This window comes from Notamacropus eugenii, chromosome 5, assembly GCF_028372415.1.
Source record: "Notamacropus eugenii isolate mMacEug1 chromosome 5, mMacEug1.pri_v2, whole genome shotgun sequence".
NCBI classification, from domain to species: Eukaryota; Metazoa; Chordata; class Mammalia; order Diprotodontia; family Macropodidae; genus Notamacropus; species Notamacropus eugenii.
The window spans coordinates 60,078,938-60,094,588 of record NC_092876.1 but is presented as its reverse complement, the minus strand read 5'-3'; the positions used below and the strand labels follow the sequence as shown (position 1 = coordinate 60,094,588).

The 15,651-nt window shown below is 41.8% G+C and overlaps 1 long non-coding RNA gene across 2 annotated transcripts in view; it reads left to right on the top strand.

Moving 5' to 3' along the window:
• LOC140504331 (uncharacterized) overlaps nt 1-15,651 on the top strand; it is an 85,987-nt gene that overhangs the window by 37,204 nt on the left and 33,132 nt on the right. For both annotated transcript variants that reach the window (XR_011967055.1, XR_011967054.1), the window contains exon 3: nt 5,322-5,421. This is a non-coding gene — a long non-coding RNA (uncharacterized lncRNA). The remainder of the gene's footprint in view (nt 1-5,321; nt 5,422-15,651) is intronic.

Genomic DNA, 15,651 nt, shown 5'->3' with positions numbered 1-15,651 from the left:
CATAGACACATGAGCATACATATGCACGTTGCACATGCACAACATGCACACATGCATGCACATGCATGCACACATGCACACACACATGCACACACCTCTTGCAGCTAGTGTTAACCTTGGAATCAGGAAGACCTAGGTTCCTACCCTGATACACGGGCTCAGAAGCTCTAGGTCAGGAAGGCACCTCAAACACCATCAAGTCCATGGCCCTCATTTTACAGAAGAGGAAATTAAGGCTAGGAGACATGAAGCAATTTGACTAAGGGCCAATAGTTGAACTCAGATCCTCTGACTCCAAATACAGTACATTTTTTTTAGTAGGCCACGTAGCTTTACAAAGCACTTTCTTCCCAACTCCCTGGTGGAGCAGGTTGGGAAAATATTATATTCCTCACTTTACAGAGGAGGAAACTGAGGCCCAGCGAGGGGAAGAGACTCAAGCAGAGTTGTCCAGTTGGTAGACACATCATGGAATCCCCCTGGCTCCAGTTTCAGCATTCTTTCCGTTCCATTAAACTTAACACTCCGCCAGTTGCTGCTTCAGGAGGCCAGGGGTGGTAGAACTGCTAACTCTCCTCAAATCCAGAGAACAAAAGGGACGGACAAGGAGTCAAGGAGCAGAGAAGTTGTCTTGAATGTCCCAAGCTGGGGCAAGAGGGAGCTGTAAGACTGAAGTGCTGTGGGTACTTCATTCTAGTGTCCTGTTGGAACATGCTATAGGAAACATGCATATCCCAATCACCCCCAACAACTTCTCATTAACAAGAGGGCCAACGTTTGAATGATCTAAAGTTTCATTTTAATGCCTAGAATAAGGTGGTGGCATCATAGAATCAAAGAGTTAGAGCTGACAGGAATCTCAGAGGAAGCCAGATCCAAACCCCTCATTTTATAGAAGGCCCAGAAAGGGGAAGCAACTCATCCAGCGTCACACAAGCAATAAGCCTCAGGGATGGGATCTGAACTAGAGTCCTGCACTAGAGCCAGCATCCTTCCACTGTTAATCCTACCAGGGCCAGCCCAGCACAGGTGTATTGTGTTCATTTCTGGGCATCACCTTCTTTAAACTTTTTCTTAGAGTACAGTTTGAATGTAATATATTAATTCGATAAAAAGAGTAATGCCTTGTCCAAGTCCCTTCCCAGCCCAGATGACATGATTTATAGCACTAGGACACACAGCTAGCAAATGTCTGAGGCTGGATTTGAACTCGAGCCTTCCTGCCTCTGGGCCTGGTACTCTATCCACTGTGCCACCTGACTAATGAATAATAATAATAAACATTCACTTATCATCTGCCAGGCACTGTACTAAGTGCTTTCCAATGGTTATCTCACTCCATTCTCACTCCAGCCCTAATGCTAATATCTCCACTAGATGAACTCTAAGCCCTTTGCTAAACCTGGAATCTGTACTCCTATGATTTGTCTGCAAATTTAAGGTCATGAAATCAATAACAATAGCTATCGTCTATGTAGCACTTAAGGTTGACTAAGTATTTTACACATAGTATTTGATACTTACAACCTGAGAAGTAGGTGCTTTTATTATCCCAATTTACAGACAAGGAAACTGAGGCAGAGATGAAGTGACTCGTCCAGTGTCACAGAGCTAATAAGGGTCTGAGGCTGGATTTGCCTGCCCAAAGGACCTTTAGAGGTCATCTAGTCCAATTCCCTTATTTTACAAATGAGGAAACTGAGGCTTAGAGATGTTAAGTGACTTGCCGAGTGCCCCACAGATAGTAAGTGGCAGGACCAGCATTTGATCTCAGGTCCTGTGACCCCAAGTTCAGTGTTCTTTCTATTACATTACAAATTATTTTTATAGATGTCCCAGTAAATAGCATTAAAGCGAGTTAAGTATTAATAAAAGTGTTGTACATTTACATAAAGCTTTAAAATTCAGAGTGAATTAAATAACCCTTTATTCAGAGAGGATCTTGTTGACAGAATGTACCTTTGCAGTCAGAGTGGATCATAAGGGGTATCTCTTCCCTTAAGGAAGTCAGTGGATAGCTTCATTCACTGGAAGGAAATCACAGTTGGATCAACTGAGTCCCTGGAAACCAATTAACAATCCATTAACCAAGGACAGGACAGTGGCTAGAGAATGGGCCCCCTGCTGTAGACAATTACCAGTGTGGACCAGGGACAGAGATATAGGTCAGTTCTCAGCAAGGGGAGAGGCCACACCAGAGCCAAATGCATCCTTCTGGAGGCAGAATTTCAGCAAAGGTTTTTCTTCTTTATCTGAACCAAGGGCCACCTGCTTGTCCTGGAATTCTCCTTGTCCAAAAGGCTGCTGAGCTATTTGGCCTCAGTTTCTTTGCCTACCTTGTACCTAAGAAAAGCTCCCCTATGGGCCTGACCTTCCAATTGAAGTCATGAGAGAGGCTCCTTCTGGTCCGCATTCAGAGGACTAGAGTTCGATGGCTGCTGATTGGTAAGAATTGGGCTCCCAAGAGGACACGACTTTTTTTTTTTTTTTTCAAGTCGGGTGTGTATTATGAACATAATAGCCCTGGCCTCTGGTCCCCATTCAGAGGACTAGGATCAGGTCCCTTTGGAGGACATGCCTTTTTTCTAATTACTAAAATGTTTATTATGAACATAATGGCCCTCTCAGCAAACACAAATCAATGAAAAAATGGAGTAAATCCTCCCACAAATCCTTAAAATCTGAACTACTTAAATGTTAGTGGAAAAATTATAACATTCATTATGAACATAATAATAACATTCATTATGAATGAATAATATTCATTTTAGCAACATAATGCTAATACTGAAAGGCAGTATGGAATCATGGGCAGAGAGCCAGCCTGAGAGTCAGGGAAGTGTGGGGTCAAGTCCTGCCTCTGACACGTAGTCCCGGCTGTGTGAGCCTGGGCAAGTCACCCTTCAGTACCCCTAGGTGACTCAGTGCCAGTTCTCAGAGCCAGTGCTTATCTGTATGGTAGGAGTTTTCTCCTCAGGAGTGATCTTTACGAGGGAAACCCCAGGTCCCGGCCAATATTTAGAGGCAGTATGCTGGGAAAACAGCTCAGTTTTTAGGAAGAAGAGATGAGATTGAATCCCCCTCTGAAACTTCTGTGGGCTCTCTGAGCCCCAATTTCCTTCTCTATAAGATGGGAATAATTATTCCTCTAGCACTGAAGTCACAAGGTGGTAAGATTTAAAAACATCATTTGGGTAAAACATTTTGCAAACCTTACAGTGTAATTCCGTCTGACTCTCTGTGACCCCATTTGGGGTTTTCTTGGCAGGGATACTGGTGCACTTTGCCATTTCCTTCTCCCGATCATTTTACAGGTGAGAAAACTAAGGTAAATAGGGTGAAGTGACTTGCCCAGGGTCACACAACTAGTAAGTATCTGAGGCCAGACTTGAACGCAGGTCCTTCTTACTCCAGCTCTGGCACTCTATCCATGACACCACCTAACTGCCCCTACTATGTGCCAAGGACCTTATAAACAGGATCACATTTGATCCTCACCACAACCCTGGGAAAATTGTGCTATTATTATCCCCATTTTATAGTTAAGGAAACTGAGACAGGGGTGAAGTGACTTCTTAGAGTCACATAGCTTATAAGTATCTGAGGCTAGATCTGAACTCAGGTCTTCCTGACTCCAGGCCCAGCTCTCTATATACTGCCCCACTTAACTACCTATCATAGATTTAGAGTTTAAAAGGGTCCTAGAGGTCATCTAGTGCCACTCTCCTCATTCTGAAAAGCCCAGAGATCACCCAGCTAGTGAATAGCAGACCTGGAGCTCAAGCCCAGGTGCTCAGACTCCCAAAGCAGGGTTCCTTCCACTCCCCCAGCTATAATCCCAGAAAAGGGATGGGGGACTTAGCATTCTTCTGGAAGTCTAAGGACAGTCACAGTTGCCTTGGATTGCTCTTTAAATAGCCCAGGCTTACCACCAGCCCAGTCAATAATGACCTTTATGGACTCTCACTCTTTGCTAGCTCAAGGGATGTAAGGTGGCCTTGCGAAGGTGAAATTCTTACCCTTGGTGGTGGAAGTCTCCACTTTAAATGGCTCGATCTAGAACAATGCCCTCCATCATCTGTGGCACCTTTCCTAGACCACGTGATCATAGGGTCTACCCTACATGTAGGGATCTCCAAAGGTCATCTAACTAATCTATTTACAGATGAGGAAACTGAGGCTTAGAAAGACTTTCCCAAGCCCACCCAGGTTGTGAGTGGCCAGCCAGGATTTGAACTCATGTCTTCTGATTCTGGACATAGCACTTCCCACTGCTCCACACTATTTTGGAAAACTATTGCTAAAAGTGGATCCATGCCACAAGAGCTCTGAGGTCAAGGCCAATGGTCTCTAGCAGTAGTACTTGGAAGCTGGAATGGCTCCCTTCTGGGTGTGGGTTATAATGAGGAGAGACCTAATGCCTTGTCCTTTAAACTAGTTCTTCAGTGTTTTTAGCTTGATTAAGGAGAGGTGGATGAGTGCTGTTGTGACACACCTAAGACTTCGAGTGAGAGCTCTAAAGAGTGAGGACACCATAAAGTATAAAAACATGGGATGGCAGAGATGAGAGTGCCCTCAGAATATGGGATGTCAGAGCTGGGAAGGTCCTTCAAACATGGAATGTCAGAATTGGGAGAGACCTTAGAACACAGAATGTCAGAGCTGGGAGAACCCTTAGAATACAAAAGGTCAGAGCTGGAGGCCCTTAAGACCTAGAATGTCAGAGACAGCAAACCCTTGGACTGGAATAATGATGTTTATATAACATTTTAAAGCTTGCAAAGAGCTTTCCACACATAATATTATTGGAATCTCACAGCACTTGGGGTGTTGGGTTATGAGTTATCATTTCCATTTTGCAAATGAGAAAACTCGTGGCAAAGAAAGGTAACTTGCCCAAGGCCACAGCTAATAAGTGTCAGAGGCAGAGTTTGAACCCAGGTCTTCCTGAGGCTAAGTCCTATACCCTTTTGTTCATCTGGTTCCCTAAACTTGAAATATCCTCCTTCCCTCCACAAATTCCTAAGCCATCCTTTAAAACTCAATACAAACTTGCCCTCCTCCAGGCACCTCTCCAGATTTCCCCTGTCCCACCCAGAACTTTGTTTTGTAGCACTCTATTGCTCTGGTCACATAATATTGTGGACTATAGTCATCCTTGTCTGTGTCTTATTTGAACTCAGGAAGATGTGCCTTCCTGACTCCAGGTTCGGTGCTCTGTGCACTAAGATGCCCCCTCACTGTCCCAATTTCCTACCACCCCAATTCCCCACTCTTCCTTTTTACTTCAGGACTCAGATGAATGTTGGTTTATCTTGCAGAAGTCTCTACCGCCATTATCTGATGCTGCCCTTTTCCATAGCCTGTGACGACATGGTGAGGAAAGAAGTTATATACTGGATGCAAAAATCATCAACTGAAGTAAGAGTCATAGACATTATACAATGATTAAGCTACATAACATTTCTGTAATGACTGAGTGAAAAAACTCCAACGCTTCATGCTGACCCAGGTGAGGAGAGCAGACCACTAGCAATCACCCCCCTCAGAGGCTTAAGGTACTTGTTTGACTCCTTACTACATAGAAATTCAGCAAGAAAAGAGGACGAGGGCAAGTTGTTGTCACCTTTGGCATGCATAATCATTTCTGGCTCCAAAGCCAATGGAAAAAGCCTCCCCTACTACAAGGTGGATTAGAAGCAGGTACGGGACACGTGCTCATGCTCCAAAGTCCATAGGAAGCATTGATCAGGCTGACCTGGCTGTACATGCTTATAAAGACTGGACTCTGATTGGCCAGTCTTTACTGTTATTAGCAAGGTTTTCTGGAGCCACGAATTGGTTGGGAGGTGGGAGTGGGGGGGCAACTAAAGACAACCATGCCCCTGTATGTTTGTTTTGGGGCTTTTCAAACTAGACTTGTGGTTTCCTTGATGTAAGAGTAATTCCCATGTAAGTTGTAAGTTAGTACGTTCTCAGCAATTTATAGATTTATTTATTTACTTACTCATTTGTTTATTTATTTGCCTACTTATCTATCTCTCGATCTCTCTACCTATCTATCTATTTATAGTTACTTAAGTGTATTCAGAGGTTTAAGTCACATAGTCAGTATTTGAAAAGGGCAGGAATTGAACCCAGGTCTTCCTGACTCTGAGGACAGCCAGACCACTTCTCATGGTGGAGAGTCACATAACTATAATCCACAAAAACATACAAGTGCAATAGCAAGGTTAGAAAAAGGTTCCATATAAGCGCTTCATGAGGAAGGTAGCATCGATATTCTCCCAAGTGTCATCACCTCTGCCTTCTGTTTCTTTAAGCTGGTGTTTATTTAAGATACTAGAGAAGAAATAATTTTTATTAAAGGAAAAGAAGGAAATTCTAAGGACAGCAATAATAGCTCCCATTCCTACAGAGCTTGAAAATTTACACCATCACAGAATGTAAAAATCTCCAACGTGAAGGGAGCTCAGAAGCCACCCAAGCTTAACCTGCACCTGAGCAAGACTGTCTTGTCCAATATCCTGTCCAGCGAAGGGTAACCCATTACTTCCTGAAACAAATAATTTCATTCTGAAAAGCTCTAATCCTTAGGAAGCTTTTTCTTCACCAACCTGAAATCTGTTGCAATACAAAAGCACAAAATACTTTGTTCATGTAACGAATGGACATGGACCCTGAGCACTCTTGATTCTTGTGGCCCTGGATACTTTTGCCAGGATCAGTGTTACTGGGACAGCCAATTATTAAATAACATGGCCTGACCCCCCCATTCAGCACTATTCTCTTGATTAACCGATCGTGTATGGCTTCTAAATCCAATAGCAAGAGCATTTAATTAAGATAAAGAAATGGAAAAAAGAGGAAATTAAGTAGTAGACTCTTTTTTCTGTGTTCCTCTACCTCAGACATAATGACGCATGAGCTCCAGCATCTCCATGCACTGTATGGGATAGCAACTTTCCACTGGAAACTCTCAAGAAGGCACAGAAACTGTCCTGTAGTGCATGGGCAATGGCATGAAGAAACTGCCAATTGATTGTCTCTCTCCTCTATAAATCCTCTCAGTGGCCAGCAGGGAATTGCCCTCTCAAGGCAGACTGGAATCTGCTGAAACCTGTCAGTGTGGTTCTTGGGTCATCGGGTTTTCACCAGCACTCCTTTGTTTAGAACCAACATGCCAGCTCCACTGGATTCACCTCCCCTTCAGTCTCTCCACCAGGACTGCGGCCTATCATTTATCTCTCTGGGATATCTCTTTATGACATATCTCTTGATGTCTCAGGGACATTCTGGGATTCTGCCCCTCCGTGGTGTTCCCCATCTTGTCTTTTTGTTTTCTTTTCTCCTCTTTTTGAAGTTTGAGTCTCCTGAACCCAAACCCCACATCCAGGTACAAAACCCTTCAAGACTCAAATGTCCTGGAGCTTTCTCCAGAAAAGAACAATTCCCCTGATATCACTGTGAGCTTCAAAAGGCCCTGGAGAGGTCCCAACAAGGGCAGCCAATTCCTGATTATATTACACTTTCTAAGAAGAGACCTGTGAGATGAGTAGGTAGTGTAAGTATTACTTGCACCATTTTAGAGATGAAAACCAGGCTGTGGCTCTCTTAATTCACTGTGCTAATAAGCATCAGATCCAAGATATGAACTGAGGTCTCCTGGTTCCAAGTCCAGTACTCTCTTCACTGTGCTGTGATTTGATAAATCTTGGAAAGGGAGAATGACATAGACCTAGACTCAGTTCTGATACTTACTAGCTGTGTGACCTTGAGACATACGATGCCTCTCTGAGTGTCAGTTTCCTCAACTATAAAATGAAAATAATTGTACTTGTACTGCCTACCTCAGGGCAGTTAAAAGAAAAACACTTTGTAAACCACAAAGAGTTAGAATGAGTCAGTCATTATCCATCTCTATAAAGGAAAAGGAAATAGGTAGTCCTGTGACAATCATGGGTTGAGGGGCCGGAGTCCTCTCTCTTAGTAATCCTGGCAAGACTTATCCTTCACCTGGAAGATGGTCACATACACAAAAGCCAGTGTGACTCAGAAAGGGCTGAGGAACAGTTGATATGGTGTTTGCTGCCCAACAACTCCAGGAGAAATGCCAAGAGGAGAAAAAAGATTTGTCAATCTGACCAAGGCCTTTGATACTGTAAGTTGTGAGGGCTTGTGGAAGATCATGGCAAAATCTGGTTGTGCAGAAAAATTTATCTGCATTGTATGTCAGTTTCATGATGGCATGCTTGAACAGGTTCTGGAGAATGGATGATGCTGTCATGCTTTCACCCCATCGAAGTAAAGCAGAGCTCTGTGCTTGCTCCCATGCTTTCTAGCATGTTGTTTTCAGCAATGTTGTCAGATGCTTTCAACAAGGACAAAAAAGGCATCAAGGTCAGCTGCTGCACTGATGGTAAATTATTTTACTTAAAAAGCTACACAAGTCAAGATCAAAGTGAAGGGAGAGTTGGTGTGCGATTTTTTTTATTCACAATTGATTTTGCACTCAATACAGCCTCTGAGGCTGATGCCACAGAGTATAAATCAATTTTCTGCTGCTTGTGCTAATTTTTGCTTGATAATTAACACCAAGAAAACAGAGATTCTCCATCAACCAGTACCATACCATCCATGTATAGAACTTTCAGTTACAGCAAATGGAGAAATTTTGAATATTGTAGGTAAGTTCACTTATTTTAGCAGCAAAGTTTCTGGGGATGTACACATAGATGATGAGGTTGGCACATGCATTTTCAGAGGTAGCTCAATACTTGGGATGCGCCCAAGGAAAGTGTGGGAGAGAAGAGCTATCAGGCTGCCCGTCAAACTGAAGGTCTACAGAGCCATTGTGCTGACCTCATTGTTGTATGCTTGTGAAATCTGGACAGTATAGCAACCAACATGCCATGAAAATGAACTGCTTCCATTTGAATAATCTTAGGAAGATTGTAAAGATCGCCTGGCAGGATAAGGTACTAGACAATTAAGTCCTTTCCAGAACTGCCAAGCATTCAAACTCTACTGCAGAGGAACATGTCTCTGATGGGCTGACCACGTTGTTCGAATGCCAAACGTTTGCCTAAAAGACTATTTTACAGAGAACTCACAAGGCAAGTGTTCAGTTGATGATCAGATAAAGTAATAAAAGGACACTCTCAAGATCTCTCTTAAGAACATTGGAATTGATTGCATGACATGGAAGACACTGACACAAGACTGCCCAGCATAGGGTGCCCTCATCAGAGAAGGTGCTGTGCTCTATGAGTAAAGCAAAATTGTAGTAGCTCAAAAGAAATATGAGGTGTGAAAAATTAGACACATCTCCACTCCAAATATTCATATGAACTATTTGTGCCCAACCTATGATAGAGCCTTCCAAGCTCATATTGGTCTGATTATCCACAGTTGGACACACTGTACCTTGACTCCAACATAGTGATGTCATTTTGGTTCTTGAGAACAAAGGACAACGAGCAACTCTTTATATGTCATATATTAACTTTCATCTGCTCTCTCTCTATATTACCTGTATGTGACCTTCTCTGAATATGTTATATATTGTTCAGTCATGTCTGACTCTTTGTGACCCCATGGATTATAGCACACCAGGAACTTCCATCCTTCACTATCTCTCAAAGTCTGTCCTAGTTTATGTTCATTGTTTCCATGACAGTATCTATCCATCTCATCCTCTGTTATCCCCTTTTCCTTTTGCCTTCAATTATTTCCTAACATCAGGATCTTTTCCAGTGAGTCTCATCTTCTCCTTACGTGGCCAAAGTATTTAAGCTTCAGCTTCAGTATTTGACCTTCCAGTGAAAAGTCTGAATTAATTTATTTAAGGATTGAATTATTTGATCTCCTTGCTGTCCAAGGGACTCTCAAAAGTCCTCTCCAGCACCACAATTCCAACATGTTGATTCTGTAGCATTCAGCTTTCCCTTTAGTCCAACTCTCACAGCTATACATTGCTACTGAAAAAACCATAGCTCTGACTATACAGATCCTTATTGGCAAGGTAATGTCTCTGCTTTTTAGTATGCTATCCAGATTTGCCATAGTTTTCCTTCCAAGTAGCAAGCATCTAATAATTTCATGGCTGTGGTCACCATTTACAGTAATTTTTGAACCCAAGAATATAAATTCTGATACTGCTTCCATTTTCTCTCCCTCTACTTGTCAGAAAGTGATGGGATGAGTTGCCAAGATCTTAGTTTTGTTTTTAAATGTTAAGCTTCAAGCCATCATTTACATTCTCTTCTTTCACCCTCGTCAAGAGGCCTCTTAATTCTTCACTTTCTGCTGTCAGAGTGATATCGTGTGCAAATTTGAGATTGTTGGCATTTTTACTGGCAACCTTAATTCTGCTTTTTTATTCATCCAACCTGACATTTCACTCTGCAAGTTAAATAAAGTGACAATATACAGTTTTATTGCACTCCTCTTCCAATGCTACACCAATTAGTTGTTCCATGTTTGATTCTAACTGTGCTCCTTGCCCCATGTGCAGGTTCCTCAGGAATAAGATGATCTGGTACTCCCATTTCCTTGAAGACTTGTCACACTTGGTTGTGATCCACACAGTCAAAGGCTTTAGTGTAGTCAATGTAGCAGAAGTAGATGTTTTTTTCCGGAACTCCCTTGCTTTCTCCAGAATCCAGTGAATGTTGGCAATTTGGTCTCTAATTCCTCTTCCTCTTCAACAACCAGCCTGCTCTTCTGGTAATTCTCAGTTCACATGCTGCTGAAGCCTAGCTTACAGAATCTGAAGCATAACCTTGCTGACATATGAAATGAGTGCAATTGTTCAGTAATTCGAATATTCCCTGGCATGACCTTTCTTTAGGTTTGAGATGTAAACTGATTGCTGGTGTATTGAGTGTAGTACTTTAACAGCCTCATCTTCTAGGGTTTTACATTGTGGAATTCCATCCACCTCCACCAGCCTTATTGTTAGCAGTACTTCCTAAGGTCCACTTGAGCTCACTGTCCAGGATGTCTGGCTTTAGATCAGTAACCACACCACTGTGGTTGTCGATGAGGCTAAGATCTGTCTTGTGTAGTTCTTTTATGTATTCTTTCCACCTCTTCTTAATCTTCTGTTTCTGTTAAATTCCTACTTTTTTTTTGTTTTATGTCTTTTATCATTTTTGCATGAAACTTTCCCTTGAATTTTCTTGGAGATATCTCTTGTCTTTCCCATTCTATGGTTTCCTTCTATTTTTTCATTGCCCATTTAAGAAAACTTGCTCATCTCTCCTTGCTGTTCTCTGGAATTCTGTGTTCAGTTGGGTATATCTTTCTCTTTATCCTTTAACCTTTAATTTTCCTTCTTTCCTCAGCTACTTGTAAAACCTCAACAGACAGCCATTTGGTTTTCTTGCTCTTCTTTTCCTTTGGAGCATATATTACCTCCCATCTACTCTGCATATGTCATATATTACTTAAATATAAAGATATATTACCTCCCATTTATTCTGTTTATGTAATGTTACCTATAGATGACTATACATTAACTCCCATCTACTCTGTATGTCATATATTAACTAAATATAACCATATAGTACCATCCATATACTCTGTATATATAATATGTTATCCACATATGACAATATATTACCTCTCATCTACTCTGTATGTCATATGTTACTTAAAGAGGACATATACTACCTCCCATATACTCTCTCTAGATATATACATGTATATGTGTGTTACCTATATATAATCATACAATAATTCCCATATGACCCATATGTATGTATGTATATGTATGTAAATATATAATGTTACTCAGATATAGCCATATATTATCTCTCCCCTACTCTGTAAATGTCACATATTACCTAAATATGGCCATATATTACCCCATCTACTTTATATATGTCATATATTACCTATGTGTGACCATACATTATCAATATATACATATTGTCTCTTATTTATATATGTATGTAAGTATATATGTATACATGTATTTGTATATGCACATTATATACATTTAACCTTTCTTTGTACCCCTAACACTTAGTACAATGCCTGGCACTTAGTGAATACTTAATAAATATTTATCAACTGGCATAACGGCTGTAAAATGGATAAGAGAAACCACCAGGTGGCACTGTTGAGCAACAAGCAAAACACCAAGAACCAAACTTTCCAAGACTTTAGAGGGATGGAAGGGGGTGAGGTTTGGTGACTGGCAGAGAGCAGAGAAATTTTATTGCCCTATACACCATTGAGACTCATTCTGGGGAGCTGAGTTGTCTTACAGAGGAAATAGAAACAGCTCCCAACTGGAGGAGCTCATTGATTTCCTTCCTAGAAATTGGTGCTTCTGACATGTCAGCAACATTGGTTTGGGCCAGTCAAAAATGCTGCATCAGTGAGTGTTTGGTCTTAGAAGCACGGTTAGACACCATCTGATCCAACACCTTCATACTGCAGAGAAGGAAAGGGACTTGCTCAGGGTCACACATATAGGAAGAAAGTAGCAGAACTGAGATTAAAACCAGGTCTCCCCATTCCAAATCCAGACTTCTTGTAAAGACAGTATGGTGTGATAGAAAGGGCATTCATGGTGGAATTACTATGAAGATAACAACAGTGATCTGTCCAGGATATGTGTTTGCTCCTAGAAATATCAAGAGAAAAGTGACAGATTTCTCTCCTTAAATAGATTTTAGTGTTCCTGTTTCACTACAACCCAGGTCTTTCCCCCTAAGCCCAACCCTCTTCAGAATTTGCCTATTAATATTGAGGACTTCACAATCCTTCTAGTCTTCCAGGTTCACAATTTCATTTAGCGCTTCAGTAAATAGAAGACCCATTGAAAAGTCTAGTGGCCAAGTCTCCGCATCCAGTTGCTGGGAATATCAGGTTTTCCGTCTAGCTGATTTACCCATATTGTGACTATTTTGTGTATTTTTACTTAATTTAATTTCAGTCAAGGACTAACCATGTCACTCTCCTGCTCAAGAAGCTCCATTGACTTCCTATTGCTTTTAGTATAAAATACAGACTCCTCTGTTTGGCATTTAATGTCCAGTCTGGCTATGACCTATCTTCCAAACTGATTTCATGTTACTGCCCTTCATGATGCTACATTTAAACTGGCCTCATTCTTGTCCTCCACACATGACTCTGTGTCCTCAAACAGTCTATCTCCCATGCCCAGAATGAGCTCCCTACTCATCTCTTCTTAGAATTCCTTCTTCCTTACAAGGCTCAGTTAAAGTACCACCTCCTATGTTGTTGAGGCCTTTCCTGATGGCCAATTCTTGTTATCTAAAGCCTTTCCTCCCATCCCCAGGGGAGAAAATTAACTTGCTTTTACTTTGTATATAACCCAAACTGAATTCACAGAAAGCAGAATTCATGCTTTTTTTTTTTTAGCCCCAAACTTACCTCCTCTTGGAATTGAGCTGCTGAGGGTATCAGTCCTTTCTAGTCTCCCAGGCTCACAACCCTTGGTGTCATCCTGAACTCTTCACTCTGTTGCCCTGGGCTCTGAGCTTTCACTTTATCTTGGCCAGAGCCAGGCCTTCACCATGATTTCCACCATTTCTAAATCATGCCACTACACATGCAACTGTAACCTCCACCCCATCCCATAACCTGCTTGCTACTCTTGTTCAGTTGTTTTTCAGTCATGTCTTTGTGACCCCATTTGGAGTTTTCTTGGCAGAGATATTGGAAGGGTTTGCCATGTCCTTCTCCAGCTCACTTTATAGAGGAGGAAACTGAGGCAGACAGGGTGAAGTGTCTTGCCCAGTAAGTGTCTGAGGTGGGATTTGAACCCATGAAGATGAGTCTTCCTGACTTCCAGGCCAGTGTACTATGGCACCCCCCAGCTGCCCAGTCTGCTTTCTAGCTCTCCTTTATGTGTTGTCTTTCCTCATAAGAATGTAAGCTTCTTGAAGGCAGAGACTACTTCGCTTGATTGAATTTGTATCCCCAATGCTTAGTGCAGTAAATGCTCGCTCTCTCGCTCGCTCACTCTTTTTCTTCCTCTTTTTTCTCCTTTCCTTTTTTCTCTTCTTTCCTTTCTTTCTCTTTTTCTTCCTTCCTTATTTCTCTTTTTCTCTTTCTTTTTTCCTTCTTTATTTTTCTTCCTTCTCTTTCTTCCTTATTTCTCTTTCTTTTTTCCTTACTTCCTTTCTTTCCTTTTTTTCATTCATTCATCTGTATCCAGTCAGTTGCTGTATCTTGCATTTTTATCCATCACACTTTTCAGATCTATTCCCTCCTGCCCCCTCCCCACCCTCAACCAGCATTCATGTTCAGGTTTTCTTCAACTTTCACCCAGACTATTGCAGTAGCCTTCTCACTGTACCCTTCATCTTAAGGAGTCCTGATCCTTCATGCAAATCCATCCTCTCTATGCTGTCAAAGAGATTCATCATGTCACATATATCCTCCCTCCCCCTACCCCCTGCCCAACACACACATAACTGAATAAATTCTATTATCCCTCTATTATCTCTAGATCAGATAAGTTCTTCAGTTTGGCATTTAGAGCTCTACACCACCATTCAACTCAACCCATTCTAACATGCAGGCCTGCTGCTAGTCCCGAGTCTGAGGTACTGCTCTCACTCCTCCCGCCAAGGGGACCAACCACTTGTTGTAGCCTGAGACATGGTGCCAGATGAAGTTTGGTCCTAAAGAGATGGTTCCTAATAAGATCAAATATTCTCTCTTTTCTCATACTCTCTGACTTCATCAACTTATGGAGATAGGGGAGAATTATTGAAAACTTAGGCTTTGGTTCATGGTTTTGTCTCCTCAAAAGGGGATTAGAAAGATACTTGCTATACAATGTAAAGCAGGCACAGGACAGGTATTTATTTCCTACACATAGAAGAAATGCTAACAGATACAAGACTCACAGACACTGAGAGGAAATTAATTGTGCCTTTTTCTCCCCTTCCCCACCAACTACAACATTTTGCTGCAAAGTCATTCTCCCAGTAGGAGATACCATACCCAGCAGAGAGCAGGTCCAGAGTCTAAGCAGGAGATAGTTCTCCAGAGTGGGAGTTCTGTGAGTCAAGAACAGAGCAAGTTTTAGAGGTGGAGAGTTAGACTGTGTGGAGGAGTAGACCCATTGAGTCCAGCAGAATAACATGCCTGGCAGAGACCCTGCACCCCGAGAGAGCAACAGGAGAATACCATAAGAAGAAAAACGACTTGGAGGTCCCATAGCTTCAAGAGTCTGAGTCATCTTGGCCCTAGGTGTTCCCCTGAGTGAGCATCCCTTTTTTTGCACTAGATGATGCAGCAGATAATGTTTGATATGGAGTTTGGAAGACCTGAGTTCAAATGCTGCTTCAAAAACCTACTTGCTGCATGAGTCTGGGCACATTATCTAATTTCTTTGGGCCTTTCTTCATCTGTAAAATGAAAAAGACAGACTCAATGACCTCTAAAGTTCCTTCTATTTCCAAATCTATGGGATCATTTGTATACTTTCATATCTTTGTTTCATCTGTATTGCTGATAAGAATGCAAATAAAGAAAAGAATGTGGTCCAGATACTTCACCCAACCCTCTTGCTCTTACCCTAAATTCATCTGCATTCCAATCTGAGAGAATCTTGATGAGTTTCCTTATTCTAGTTTCCATACAGCTACTGGGTGGTTGTGT